This window comes from Spermophilus citellus (genome assembly GCF_964194105.1).
Source record: "Spermophilus citellus genome assembly, chromosome: 9".
NCBI lineage: Eukaryota > Metazoa > Chordata > Mammalia > Rodentia > Sciuridae > Spermophilus > Spermophilus citellus.
In genome coordinates this window covers 58,868,515-58,884,757 of record NC_138191.1, presented here as the reverse complement: position 1 = coordinate 58,884,757, position 16,243 = coordinate 58,868,515, and the positions used below count along the sequence as shown (strand labels likewise).

The following is a 16,243-nucleotide window of genomic DNA, read 5'->3' as shown; positions in this document are numbered from 1 at the left end:
TTATTATATTTATATGATACTTCGCAGTTAAAAGTGCTTCCATGCATATTTTTTCAAGTTAAAAATTTTTCCCCTGTGTGTGATTGGAGGTTGCACTGTGCAGACAACTACCACGTTCTGAGATTCAAAAGAATAAGAGGAAGAACTGCATTGGGTATTTTGAAAGACAATCAATCCACAACAAAGTGGAAAAAAGTCATCCACACACTAAAAAAACCCCTAACCAAATGAACTTTGATCACTACTAGACAAGCTTTAAACCATTGAAGTGAGTCATGTGATACCAAGTGAACTGCAAAACAGTTGCAGTAAGTTTCCAAGACTGAGTCATATCAGATTATAAAGATCCTACTTGTACACTTGCGTTTGTATAATCAACCTTTGTAAAACACAGAGCTTTGGCTTTTTAAGTTAAATGAAACATTTTTGTAAATTGATGCACAAGATAAAAAATTAAAATAACTATACTTTATACTTTATATGAGAAGGTGGACAAAGTCCAATAATCATGTAAATATTTATTTCTAAGTTCTAGAGGCTTTACTCCCTTTCTCCTCCCAGTCTGGCCAGTAATTTTGTTAAGATTCCTTACAAAATACCTTTAATATAAAGTTTCCTCAAAATTTAAAATAAATGTAAATGGAAAATGATAACTAAATTTTTCATAATTATTAGCTTTTTAAAAACTGAACTGTAAACATGACAAAGACTAAAACTAGCAATAAGCATGCAAACCAAAAGATTTCCAGAGAATCAGAACAGGAAACCAATAAAAGTGATCATCTGGAGGTCATGACTTCTCCATTGCTGCAAGTCAAAAATTAGAATAAATTAAAATGTTCAAAAATAATATTGAATACCTAAATAGGTTAAAGTAAAAAACATTTTCAGCATTATCAAAATATTAAAAAGGGGCATTTAAAATTTAAAAACTTAATATGGGATTTTTATGTAAGATGTATAAATGCAAAAGCAATGAAAAAATATGTACCTACTTTAATAAGTGGAAAAGGTGGAAAGATTGGAATTAAAGAAACTTATATACACCTGTTACTAGAGCAGGAGAGAAGGGGTTATTTACAGAGAATTCTTTGTCTTTCTACAGTGCCTATTTAGATCTACCCAGTATTCTGGGCAAATGAAATGAAACTGCCACTGAATGTCTTCTTCCTGGCAGCTGACACATCTTGATAAAATTGAAACCATTAACATTATTTAGATGGCACTCTAATGTCAATGGTGATGAGGCTAGGAATATATGAGGTTCTATGTAAATTTATGACCAATTACAGGAAATAAATCACTTCACACTTGTTTCACTCTGAACTTTTAAAGCTACATCAAAGTACCACGTAGATTTCATTTGATTTAACCTTTAGCTGAAACACTTCAAAAACTCAAACAGTTAGCAAATACCCCCACAAAAAGGAAGTATTTCTTTTCTATGTGGATTAACTTGTTAAGAGGAATAATTGTTTTCCAAAGCTATATAATGGGTTTTTATCAGTCTATTCAATCACTTAACCACATCTTCACTAAGTTCTTAGGTGACAACTACTATATTAGATGCTGGAAAGACAAACAAAATAACGGCAAGACCCCTGCCCTCAGTGAGTTAAATATCTGGAGGGAAAGACAGAAGGGAAACAGCTAGTTCCATGGGGGCATATTAAGTGTTGAGTAATCCCACAAGAGAAGCAATGCACTGCTTAGAGGAGAGAATTCTTAGAGAATATGTAAGATGCTGCTACTTGAATTAAATTGTAAAGGATAAGCAGGGAGGGAATATCCAGGCACAGGTGGCATGTGGAAAAGTCCTGAGACCCAAGAACATACTAAAAAAATGCTGGGAAACTGCAAGTGGTTTGGTGTGGCTGGGCTATAGGTCTCAAGCGGAGAGATCAAACTTAAGAAAAGCAGGGCCTAAACTATGAAGATCTACTGTTATGCTCAAGAATTAGAACTTTATCATGAAGGTTATGGAGGAGCTACTAAAGTAGGGAGTAGTGCCATTAGACTTATCTAATTATTTGTAATACTACATTTATAACATGTGTTTTGTGGTATAGTTGGCATTGATTTAGGGCTGGGATGCAGCTCAGTGCTAGAGTAAATACCTAGCACATGCAAAGTTCTAAGGTTTGATCCCCAGCATCACACATACATACACACATATACTTACACCTTATTATGTCCCAGGCACTGTTATAAGTGCTTTTCCAGTATTTATATATTTAATCCCATTAATAACTCCCATGAAATAACTGAGGTACAAAAAGGTTAACTAATCTGCGCACAATAATATAGCTAGAAAGTGCTGATACTAGGTGTTTAATACGTATCAGGCACTGTCCCAAGGTCCCATCTGGACCTTGTACTATCTGGACAGACATAAACTACCAGAACATTTACAAAAAACTAGAATGTGGGCTGGTAAACAAAGTTAACAGAAAATTAAGTTCTATATGTGTAACTTAAAATGCTATATTACAACCGCTAAGTACCATGGTGTCATTTAGTGGCTCAAGAACAGTGATCTTAAATATTTTAGGCATCAGAATGTCCAAGAAACTTGAGAAAATTATGAACTAATTCCTAAAAGGATGCATATTTTATACATGAAATATTTGTAACACTTTAATAGATCCCACCCATGGGCCCCTCCCAGGTTAGAAACTCTCCAGAAGACAAAGACTATAAATTTTAAAAATGTCTTTATTGAGATATAACTAACATTCCATACAATCTACCTATTTAGAATGTATAACTAAACGGTTTTTAGTATTTTCATAGAATTGTGCCACCATCACCAGAATCAATCTTGGGTTATTTTTATTACCCAAAAAGAAACTACACATCTCTTGGCTGTCATCCCCTCATTTTCCCACCTCCTTCTGGATCCTAGGTAACCACTAATTTTTATTTTGTCTTTACAGATTTCCCTATTCTGGACATTTTGTACAAATGTTATCCTACATTATACGGCCCTTTGTGAGTGATTTCTTGCACTTATCATATATGCTGTAGCATGTAACAATACTTCATTTTTTTAATGCATAATGATATTCCATCATATGGATATACTACATTTTATTTATTCATTTGTCAAAGAGTGATATTTGGATTGTTTTTCACATTTTGGTTATTATGAATAATGTTGCTATGAATATTTATGCATAAGTTTTAGCGTGGACATGATTTAATTTCTTGTGGGTATACCTAGGAGTGGAATTGCTGGGCTATATGGTAACCATATATTTAATAACATGAGGAACCGCCACCCTGGTTTTCCAAAGTATCTACCATTTTAAATTCCTACCAGCTGTGTATAAGATTTAGAATTCTCAATATGCTTGCCAACACTTCTCATCTATTTGGTAATAAGTCATCTGAGGAAGTGTGGAGTGGCATCTCATTGTGGTTTTGATTTACATTTCCCAAGGGTTAATGATGATGTTGTGCTTACTTGCCATTTCTTTGAGTATTTTGGAAAAGAGTCGGTGGGCTGGGGTTGTGACTCAGTGGTAGAGTGCTTGCCTGGCATGTGTGAGGCTCTGGGTTTGATCCTCAACACCACGTATAAACAAACAAATAAACAAACAAACCATTGACAACAACAACAAAATATTACGCCCCCCCCCCAGTCATTGAGATCCTTTGCCCATTTAATAATGGGGTTAATTATTCTTTCAAATTGCAGGGTTCTTTTTGTTTTCAGTACTTGGAATTGAACCAAGGGGTGCTTTACTTCTAAACTACATCCCTTGCTCTTTTAATTTATTTTGAGACAGGATCTCACTAAGTTGCTGAGCTGACCATAAACTTAAAATCCTCCTGCCTCAGCCTCCCAAGTTGCTGGGATTACAGGTATGTGCTACCACACCTGGTTCCCTTGTATTTGAACTTCAAGAGTTTAAAACAACATACTCTAGACACAAGTCCTTTGTAAGATAAATGTTTATGTTTTCTATCATTATTATTATTATTTTTGGTACTGGAGACTGAACCAGGACACTTAACCACTCAGGAACATCCCAGGTCCTTTTAATTTTTTTAAATTTTGAGACAGAGTCTTGGCTAAGTTGCTCAGGGCCTCACTAATTTGCTGAGGTTGGTCTTGAACTCGCAATCCTCCTGCCTCAACCTCCCAAGTCGATGGGATTATAGGCATGTGCCACCACATCTGACTAAATGTTCAAATCTTTACCTTCAATTCTATAGGTTGTCTTTTTACTTTCTCAATGGTGTTCTTCAAAGCATAACATTTTTACATTTTGGTGATAATTTAGTTTCTCGATTTTCTTATATATTTCTGTGCATCTGGTGTCAAAAATAACAATAAGAATTTTTAAATGTTTCATTTCCTTGTCCTATTAAAACAAAGGCTTAATTTAGAAAGTCAAGTATTTTATCATAGTGCTTTCCCAGAAGAAAGTCTGAAAATTATTCTAGTCAATAAACTAAGCTGCTGTGGTTTAAAAAAATATAACAATGGAAGATATCTAAAAATCAAAAGTCGGGGCTGGGGTTGTGGCTCAGTGGTAAGAGTGCTTGCCTAGCATTTGTGGGGCACTGGGTTCGATCCTCAGCACTGCATAAAAATAAATACATAAAAAAAATAAAAATAAAAAGTCAAAATTTGATAAGGTAAGTGTATTTAGAAAATACAAATAACTCTAAGAAATCAATTATAAAAAGACAACCCAATTTAAAAAATAACCCTATTTAAAGATGGGCAAAGGATCTAAACAGACATTTTCCTAAAGAAGATATAAATGGCCAGCAGACATATGAAAAGATACTCAACATCATTAGTCATTAGAGGAATGCATATTAACACCACAATGAGATGTTCCTTCAAACTTACTAGGATACTACCCTCAAAAGATAAACAACAAATGTTAGTAAGGATGTGGAGAAATCAGAAGCCTCATATCCAGCTGAAGGAACATAATATGATACAATGGCTTTGGAAAACCAAATGGCAGTTCCTCAAATGCTTCAAAGAAGACTTATCATATGACCCAACAATTCTACTATTAAGAATATACTCAGATAAATGAAAGCACGTTCATATAGTAGTCTGTACATGAATGCTTAAGTAGCATTGTTTATGATAGCCCAAAAGTGGGATAATGAAAGGCTTGACAGCTAGTGAATGGATGAAATGTGACATATTCATAATTTGGAATATTATTAAGGGAACAAAAAATAACAAAGTACAGACACATGTTACCATACGGACAAACCTTGAAAACCTTATGCTAAGTAGATGAATCCAGTCACAGAAGACCACAAATTGTGATTCCCTTCATACTGGATTTCCAGGGTAGAAAAATAAGTAGAGACAGTGAACAGATTAGTGATTGCCTAAGACGTAGGAGGACTTGAAGACCATAGGCAGTGACTGCTAAGGATTTCATTTTGGACTGATAAAAAATGTTTTCAGAACTGATTGTGATAATGACCGCATAACTGTTCATATACTAAAAACCACTGAAATGTAAACTTTAAATGGGTGAATTCTACCAAATGTGACTCTCTCAGTAAAACAGTTATTTATAAAATTAGCCATTTTGTATGTATGTCTCCAATGGAGATGTGGCCAGTTTAAAAATAAGTAATTTGCTATTCAGAAAATGCAGAAATAATTTTTAAGTGATAAAAAATATTCACTAACAATGTAAATCTTCTACATCATTTTTTCTCTTCAACATAAAAGAAATTGTGACTACCTCCTATAGTGTAATTTTTAAAAATATTTATTTATTTATTTATTTATTAAAGAGAGAGAGTGAGAGAGAGAGAATTTTCAACACTTATCTTTTAGTTCTCGGCGGACACAACATCTTTGTTGGTATGTGGTGCTGAGGATCGAACCCGGGCCGCACGCATGCCAGGCAAGCGCGCTACCGCTTGAGCCACATCCCCAGCCCCCCCAAAATATTTATTTTTAAAATAAATATTTGACACAATATTTATTGTTGTAGTTGGACACAACACCTTTATTTTATTGTTTTTATGTGGTGCTGAGGATCGAACCTAGGGCCTTGCATGTGCTAGGTGAGCACTCTACTGCTGAGCCACAACCCCAGCCCCTATAGTGTAATTTTAAATAGGCAGAAAAACGTTTGCAATAAAAGTTTAATATTTTATATACTGTTAATAACAAAAATACAATATTCAAAATATAATTTTTGCTTATGAAAGTACAAAATAATAAATAGCTAATTTAAAAGATTAGACTTTTCAAATAACAATGCCATACTGGTATGTACGTGGTAAGTCATGTACTTGTCAAGTACATTATGGCTGCTAATCACTTCGTACATGTATATAACTGGTATGCAAAGCATTTTGTGGTAATGTTAAATTTTGTTTATACTAATTATTTATTCCTTTCTAAAAAATTGAATACTTTAAAGTACTAAATAAAAGGAGATAAATTAATTTGTAGTAGTCATTTTCCCAGAAACTTTAACTCCTGATAGAAAGTAATTTTAAAAGCATATTATACACATATATTATCACACACCCACACTATTTTGTCATTGAACACAAAATAAGCTTTCAGAGAAGGTTTTAGTATCCCTTTCTTCCTTATCCTGAGGTGCTTACAGGCTGCTCAGTTAAGATTGGGCACTTGCAAACCACATGACCTCATAAATGCTATCTTATCATATCACAGGTTCCTTAGACTGACCACAACAACTTAAATCAGACAGGCAGAAAGCAGCACAAAGTCTTTGACACATACTATTGGTATGACATTTTCAGCTATCCAACTTGTGGGAAGAGAAAATCTGATTATCTCATGTCCAACTGCAATTGTGAGATATAGTTCATGAAAAGCACATGATTTGCTACACTAAAGATTTCAACCAGAGTTTAAAATTTTTAGTTTCTGTAAATCTGAACTACTTATTACTTTTTAAAAATCAATTCTCTTTTAACTGACACTGAGCAAATTAGTGGAGCTCATTTTCAAATGTTCCAAGTTTAAAAAACTGTCAATATTATGCCATTGTTTCTTTCAAAAACTAGCATTTAAAAATCGAATTATTTGATCTAAAGGAAGATGGAAGAAATATAAAAAGTGAATACTCAAGTCTTGAAACCTGAGTACCTGAATAAGATCACAAGATTCTAAAACTACTGTAGCTCATTTTAGCATGCCCTATCAAGTTGAATGCAATCTTAAGCACAGCTTGTTAGTGTCATTCTAAATGTTGACAAATAAGCCCAGCAAAGTGGTACACACTTTTACCCCAGCTACTCAGAAGGCTGAGATGGGAGAACTGCAATTTCAAGAGCAAGACCCTGCCTGGAGACAAAAAAATAAAGAAAAGGGCTGAGGATATAGCTTAGGTAGAACACATGATGTGCAAGAACCAGTATGTATGTGATTTTATGTATATCTCAGCTTTAGATATTGTTGTAGTTCAGATCTTAAGTTTCCTCCACAGATCCATGAACTAAATAGGGAGATGGTAGAAACTTTAAGAGATGGGGCCTAGTAGATGGTCTAGATGGGAGTTCTTTAGATCATTGGGAGTCTCCTGGAAAGGGACTGTGGGACCCAGACACCTCCCCACTCATTTGTTTCCAAGCCATGAGGTAAGCAGTTTGTTCCACAACATGTTCCCACCATGATATGCTGCCTTGGCACAGGCCCAAAAGCAAGAGGGCCATTCAATCAAGGACAGAAATCTCCAAAATTGTTAGCCCTCCAAAACCTTTCTTATATTTACTATCTCAGACATTTTGTTATAGTTTTAGAAAATTAATACAAGTAGTGCATTCCAGACATAAAAAACTGTAAATAGGGGCTGAGGCTCAGTGGTAAAGTGCTTGCCTTGCATGTGTGAGGTACTGGGTTCCTTAGCACCACATAAAAATAAATAAAGATACTGTGTGTTCATCTACAACTGAATAAATATCTTTTAAAAATTGTAAATAGTACAATAGTTAAAAATGCATTTAAAAAATATAAATGGAAATTTTAAGGTCTATAAAGACTACTGAATATTTAAGTGAAGGGTCTTAAAGTAATTTAAAGAGTACAAATAGAATCTTTCATTATCTACATGGCACTTTGGGGGCACCAAAAAGAACTACTTATCTGCCCTCAGGCTTGTGTGAACTCCTGCATGATTCTTTATATTGTTCTAATTCAAGAAATGACAAATTTAATAATTATGGGAATAATTTCTTTTTATTAAGAAGTAGCCATTCGGGGCTGGGGTTGTGGCTCAGCAGTAGAGAGTTTGCCTAGCAGGTGCAAGGCCCTGGGTTCAATCCTCAGCACCACATAAAAATAAATAAATAAAATAAAGGTATTGTGTCCAACTACAACTAAAAAATAAATATTAAAAAAAGAAGTGACTATTCTAGGAAAACTGACACTTTCTATTGCAAAAACATATGTGAATGTCTAAGCCTGTGTTGACATTTTCGTTAAACATTAAAATTTTAAAAATTAAAACTTCAACCATCAGTAGTCATCAGTACAAATAAAAACCACTGTTTTCAAAATTTTTTTTCTGCCTCTGAATTACACTGCTGCAGTCAATGCAGTTTGTGGGTAAGAATGTTAATTCTATTCTTGGGATCACTCTGTAATCTAAACATCATACCTGGAGTTTTGCAATATACAAAGAAAATGAAGACTGATAGAAACAGGCAATATAGAGTAGGCACACAGTTAAAAAAGTAAAAATAAATCGATAGCATTATTCAGTATAAAATAAAGAAAAAAATAAACTATCATTGACCACAGAATCAAATGATCATGTTCTTTTCTATTTTTAATATTTTAGTTTTAATTCCTAGATGAAGATTAGTGTTTACTGAGTCTTTTAAAAACATTAAAAATATTTTCAAGTTCCAACGATTTTATTAATTACTTTTAAATTGACAAATAAATACAAGGGTAAAGGGTACATTGTCTTTTTTTTGTGGGGGCGGCAGGTTACCGGGGATTGAACTCAGGGGCACTTGACCACTGAGCCACATCCCCAGCCCTATTTTGTATTTTATTTAGAGACAGGGTCTCACTGAGTTGCTTAGTGCCTTCTTTTGCTGAGGCTGGCTTTGAACTTGGGATCTTCTTGCCTCAGCCTCTCAAGCTGCTGGGATTATAGGCATGCGCCACCACGCCCACCTGTACATGTCTTTTGATTATCTTAAAGTCCTTTATTTCAAAATACCATTTTAATAATGATATTAATATAAACATTATAAAAACTATATTATGAGTATTTATGACATTAAAAGTACTTTTTGTAGATATTTAATTAAACCTATAGATTAGGTGTAATCAAATGGAGTTACCAGAATTTTAAAAACTTGAGTGTTTATGTAAACATTTTCTGAGACAAATTTCAGTTAAGGCTTTGTTTGGATTTTCTTTATTTACTCAAGTTCCTAATTGCCTACTTAGCTGGCAGAAATAATCAAACAAGATTCCTGAGACATATGATGATTAAACTTAAAAAACGGTTTCCTCAACAAAGGAGACAAGGTGGTTGAAGACCTTCTGGGTACTGAAAACTAATGAAATGACCATTCCTATAAAGAAAGTTGTTTTTATCTACCTAGGTTGTATGTTGCTTATAGCATACTATAGTAGTCAATGAGAAATTGGATCATTCCTTCTCTCAAATTCTTACATCAATCAATCTCTGATAAATGGTTTTCAGGTTTCTTATTTAGAAAACAAAAATTCAGCCTATACAAAAAGAACTTTCTGGGTCTGGGCTTGTGGTTCAGTGATAGAGCACCTGCCTAGCATATGTGAGGCACTGGGTTTGATCCTCAGTACCACATAAAAATAAAATAAAACAAAATAAAGGCATTTGTCCATGTCAACTTAAAAAAAATTTTTTTAAAAAAGGACTTTCTGTTCTAGATGTTGATGGTGTCATCTGATTCTGGAGAGATATCTGTGAATCTAGGACCCTGCCCTGCACCTAGAAGCTCCCTGTTCCTGCTGCTGGAAGGAGTAGGGATGGTCTCCATGCCATCTTGCAGGTAGATAAGCAGCAGAGCCATCCACCTTAACCACCAGATGGCATGTATCCTCCCTCTGTGAGTCTGTACTAGTCGTTGACATCTCCTGTGTACTCAATGGTTCCTTTAAGCACAAGGAGGAAGAGCAAGTCAAACCTTTTCAGGATTCCACTGGCTTCCAGGCCATCCTGAAATGTCACCCAGATGTCTGGTTGATACATCTGGAAAGGTCCAAGATGCTCTCCTTTTTCTTCTTCTTTTTGTCTGCCATCTTGCTATGACCCAAAGCCAGAAATAAAGTTTATTGTTCAGAAGGATCAGGGACATTTAAAATCTAATTACAATAACTGCAGAAATGCTTTCTTCTTTTTTAAAAAGATATTTATTTTTAGTTGTAGTTGGACACAATACCTTTATTTCACTTATTTATTTTTATGTGGTGCTGAGGATCAAACCCAGGGTCTCGCATGTACGAGGCAAGCACTCTACCAATGAGCCACAACCCCAGCCCCAGAAATGGTTTCTTCTTAAAAAAGTTTCCTCCTGTGATTCCTTTACCTCCACTTTCTTTGGTTTTCCTCCAACCTCAGTGATAATTTTGGTCTCCTTTGCTTGTTCTCTTTAGGTTAGGAGTGCCTCAGAACTTGGTCCTGAAACCCCTTTATAAAAATGCCTTTCCTACTCCAAAGACGATGACGACAACAACGATGACTACTACATCTTTTGAGATAACCGCTAAAGTTGTTTAATCTTAATTAGTAATCTTAATTTTTTAAAGAAGAATAACCAGCATATCAACAGTATAAGGAAGCATATACATTGCAGTGACATTATAAATTCACATAATTTTTTTGGAAAGCCATATCCACAGCCTGATATTCTCATTTAAATGTTTCAGAGAATCTCAACCTTAACATAAGCAAAACAGAACTCATCTAACTTTTCTAACATCATTCAAAATGACACTAACCCCCTACACCTACTAGAAGAAAAGGTAGGCCCAACTCTCCACCAAGTCAGCTTAGGAACCAGCTTCCTCAGTAAGACTCCTGAAGTGCAAGAAGTAAAATCAAGAATCAGTAAATGGGATGTTACTAAAAAGCTTCTTAACAGCCAAGGAAACAATCAAGAATATGAAGAGAGAGTCTACAGAATGGGAGAAAAGCTTTACCATTTGCTCAGACAGAGCATTAGTTTCCTAGAAATATGAAGAACTCAAAAAGCTTAACACCAAAAACCAAATAACTCAATCAATAAACGGTCAAAGGAACTCAACAGACACTTCACAGAAGAAGAAATATGGTCAGTCAACAAATATGAGAAAACATTCAGTATCTATAGCAATTAGAGCAATGCAAATTAAAACTACACTGAGATTCCATTTTACCCAGTCAGAATGATAATTATCAAGAATACAAGTAACAATAAATGTTGACAAGGATGTGGGGGGAAAAGGTTCACTTATACATTGCTGGTGGGACTGCAAATTGGTGCAACCAATCTGGAAACCAGTAGGGGGATTCCTTAGAAAACCTGGAATGAAACCACCATTTGACCCAGCTATTCCACTCCTCAGTCTATACCCAAAGGACTTAAAATCAGCATACTACAGGGACACAGCCACATCAATGTTTACAGCAGCTCAATCCATAATAGCTAAGCTGTGGAACCACCCAGGTACCTTACAACAGACAAATGGATTAAAAAAATTGTGGTTAAAAAGAATGAAATTATGGCCTTTGTGGGTAAATGAATGGAACTAGAAAATGTCATGCTAAGTGAAATAAGCCAGTCCCCCCAAACCAAAGGCTGAATGTTCTCTCTGATATGTGGATGCTAACCCACAACAAGGGAGGGTAGGGAGGGGAAGATGAGACGTATACTGGATTAGATAAAGGGGAATGAAGGGAAGGAAGTGATGGGAATAGGAAAGACAGTAGAATGAATCGAACACAACTTTCCTGTCTTTGTATACAATCAGTTTAACTCCACATTGTGTACAACACAAGAATGGGATCCTAATTAGAATATTCTATGTATGTACAATATGTCTAAATACATTCTACCGTCATGTATATAGAAAAAAGAACAAATAGAGCTGGAGTTGTAGTTCAGTGGTAGATCACTTGCCTAGCTTGTATGAGGCACTGGGTTTGATTCTCAGCACCACATATAAATAAATTTTAAAAAGGTTCATTTGACCAAAAAAGAAAAAGAAAAAAAAGGCACCAAACAACCATTCACTTATGTGTTCAAGTCAAAATATCTGAAGTCATGAAGTCATCAATTGCTTTCTCTTATGAAGGAAACATACTTTTACTACATGAACATTCTAATATTTCCACTTCTCCAGTCTTTCTAAGCCACCTTCGCTATTATCTGGACTAATGTAATGATTCTTAGTGAATTTCCCTGTTTCAATTATTTCTTTTTTACAATCAGTTCACCATAAAGCAGGCAAAGTAAAGAGATCACTTCCTTCTTAAAACCATCTGAAGGCTAGCCATTCATTATACTAGGAATAAAACAAATACATATACTGACTTACAAAGCATTTTATGTGATCTGATCCCACCAAACTCTCTTATTTTATACCGCTTTTTTACCCTCCACTATACTCTTGTCACACTAGTGTGGTTTTTCAGAAAGCCCATTTCATTTTTTTCTAGGGTCTTCATGCTAGTTGCTTCTTCTGTCTGAAATATTCTTCCCACTGATTTTTGTACATCAGAAGTTTCTTAACATTCCTATTTTATGTCACCTTATCTGCAAAGTATTTCACAAACATCATTTATTCATTAAAAACATTTTCATGAAGTTCCTATTACATGTCAAACTTGTTCTGGATGCTGGGGGTGGGGAGGTATCCAGTCATAGTAATCAGGGAAATGGAAGTTAAAAGTATAATGAAAAACCTTTTCACAGTCACTGGGAATGGCTAAAATTAAAAAGAGTGACAATTTCATATGCAGATCAGGATGTAGAACAGGAAGAATTTTCTTTACTGCTCATGAGATGTAAATGTGCATAACTATTTGCAGCAAAGTTCTTAATAGACCTAACTGGAAATAATCCAAATATTCATCAATAGAATAAACTACTTATATAAAGGAAAATTATACAGCAATGAAAAGGAACAACCTACAGCTACATAAAATAATGTAGTAAAATCTCACAATGTTGAGCAAAAGAATACATAACCCAAGAAGCCATTTATATAAAGTTCAAAAACAAATTATTATATTAGAAATTCTAGATCATATTTATCTTTGAGGAGGGAGAGTGAGAAGTCCTTGGAAGAAAGTATTAATGGGATTCTGGGGTCTATTTCTCAGGAATGGTATAATTACTTTGTGATAATTTATTGAGCTATAAACTTGGGACTTGGGCACTTTTCTATATTATTTCTCTATCCGGAAGTTTTAAAATAAAATTTATGTTATTTAAATACCTCAGTTTTTATAATTTTAAATCAATTATGTTAAACAATATTAAAGATAATAACCAGAAAGCTCAAGCTCAGTCTCCTTTATGAAGAAACAATATATAAAAAAAGCATTTAATATTAGTATCAGAAAGAGTTTGGCTCTTTTAGTAGGTCTGTTTTTATCATATAGATACTCTGAAATGTTTATGTGACCAGAATTTCCCTTATGTGTTGACTACTAAAAATCTTAAAGCCAAGTTTGAGGCCCATTTACAGGAAATACACAGATATGCATTTTTATATTAGTCTTATTCATGTTTCCATATTTTATATATACAGTAGTTTTCTTTCTTTTTTCTCAAATTGTGGTTTGCTATTGTATAATATTTGTAAATTTTCTTAATCCCATCTGGAACAAGGAAGGGTACTGATGAATAAAAATAATTTAAAGTCGGGGCTGGGGATGTGGCTCAAGTGGTAGCTCGCTCGCCTGGCATGCGTGCGGCCCGGGTTCGATCCTCAGCACCACATACCAACAAAGATGTTGTGTCCGCCGAGAACTAAAAAATAAATATTAAAAATTCTCTCTCTCTCTCTCTCACTCTCTCTCCTTTCTCACTCTCTCTCCTTTCTCACTCTCTCTTTTAAAAAAAATAATTTAAAGTGATTTTTCTTTCTTTTAAAAAATGTATATAGGTTGTTTGGTTTTACTTTATTCTAGTTGAATATGTTTGTGATCTAACTGAACATCCTGGTCCTGAATTCTAGCTTTGGCAACTTACTACTAAGTTATGTGACCCTGGACAAGTTATTTAATCTCTCTAAGCCTATCAAATGGGATGAATATTAATTTAACAGAATATTTACAAAGATTAAAATAATTATCCAAAGGTTCTGCAATATCTCTTTTAGCAGCTACAACACAGAAAGCTTAATAAAAATACAGAAAATTTGCTCTACACAGAAAATATACTAATCAAACGGAACTAGAATTGCTTTTGTAAAATGGTAAGAACATAAAGTACATTAAGATTATTTTATTTAGACATCATTATGTTCAAAAAACCTGAGGAATAGTCTACTTTTTGTATAAGTGAACCATCCTTAGTGTGTAATTCCTAGAACATCCACCAGAACTACAACCATCACACTACTATTAGGAAAAAGTAAAAATATATCTGTATTCCAAAAACATTTTTGAATCAGTTGGCTAATATGCATTTTCCCATAAAACAATACTGTAAATGATAGCAAGGCTCAAAAAGACCCAGGGAAGTCTAGTTAGCTGACAATTTGATTGAATCATAAGATTGATTTCCCAGATGTCTGTATCTAAATGAGTCCTGAGTACATTTCCTTTGTCTTCTAAACCAGAATATTTTCAACCTTCTTCTACCTCCTTTTCCTGGCATTTACAAAATATATCATTTGTTTTTGGTGGTCAGCAACTGTTAAGAAGATACTCCTGTGTTGCAAAAGGAGGTGGTTATTACTTCTCAGAACTTGTAATTTTGTTTCACGTTTCTGATTTAAACCTTCAAGATGATCAATTTGCCTGACAAATTTAATTTTTCAAAAACCGTCCCAGATGTTGTTACCATCTTATCCTGTTATATTTCTAACGAGGCTACATAGCATATGGTGGTTGGGCTTGGAGTGTGTGGACTTAAGTATATGTATAAGTTATATGTAACCTGAACTAAAAAAAAATCCCACCTCTTTACTGACTAGTGCATGACTGTGGGGAGTTACTTTATTCCCCAGACCCATGTTTTATCGCATGTAAAACATGAATGACAATGATGTTACCTTCTTCATAGGACTACTGTGAGGACTTAAATAAACAATAGCAAGTATAACAGTACAAAGTCTGGCACAGAACAATAAATGATAGTCACTACACTGCAATTCTTCTCATAACGAGTGGCAATTTATTTGTATGCCTATTTCCACTGCAGACTATGAGACCTTTAAGAGTGTAAACTGTATTTTCAGTTATAAACTCAATGTCTAGTGCATAGCAGGTACTCTGATGATAGGTAGGAGGATGGGATAGGAAAAAGCACTTCGATAGCCAGGTTCTTGTCTATGAGGACAAGGGGTAAGAAGTTCAGTAAGATTTAACCCCAGCTCTTGTTAGGTCTATGCAAACAAGGGTTTCCACATAATGGCTTCTCTGAAGGCAATGGCAATGTGTAAAAGGCTCTAACTTTAAAAATTCCTATGGAAAATAAGTAAAAAATAAGAAGCAAAACTAATCAGGTAATAAAGGATTACAAGGGGTTGGGAGTGAGAGAAGGCTCTAGAATGGATCACAGTAAGTTGCAGGAAGTACAGATAAACCTCCCTTTGCAATGCCAACAGAAAGAGACAGTTAGTTCTTGTGGCTAGGTCAACTGCAGCACTCATTTTGAATATATGAAAAATTCATTTGTAAGGGGGGGGGAACAACACAGTTAAAATACTGTTAGTAAGTACCTTCTTCAGATTTTAGAAACTGATGACAAGTTTTTTAATCTAATGTTTCTGTAAGCAGTATAGAAAAGAACAAGCCAGGACTGGGATTGTGGATCAATGGTAGAGCGCTTGCCTAGCATGGGTGAAGCACTGGATGTGATTCTCATCACTACATACAAATAAATAAATTAACTAAATAAAGGTTCACCAACAACTAATAAAAATATTTTTAAAAAAGAACAAGCCAAATTAAATTAAATCCTGATTCTACCATTTCTTGCTCATATAATGTCTAGCAAGATAATGATTTTGAGTTTCAGTTTCCACACACATGCAAATGAGGACCAC

At 34.5% G+C, this 16,243-nt stretch overlaps 1 protein-coding gene across 8 annotated transcripts in view; it reads right to left on the bottom strand.

Moving 5' to 3' along the window:
* The window catches only part of EVI5 (ecotropic viral integration site 5), a 214,385-nt gene that overhangs the window by 17,869 nt on the left and 180,273 nt on the right, over positions 1 to 16,243 (bottom strand). The gene's annotated exons all lie outside the window — the stretch shown is intronic.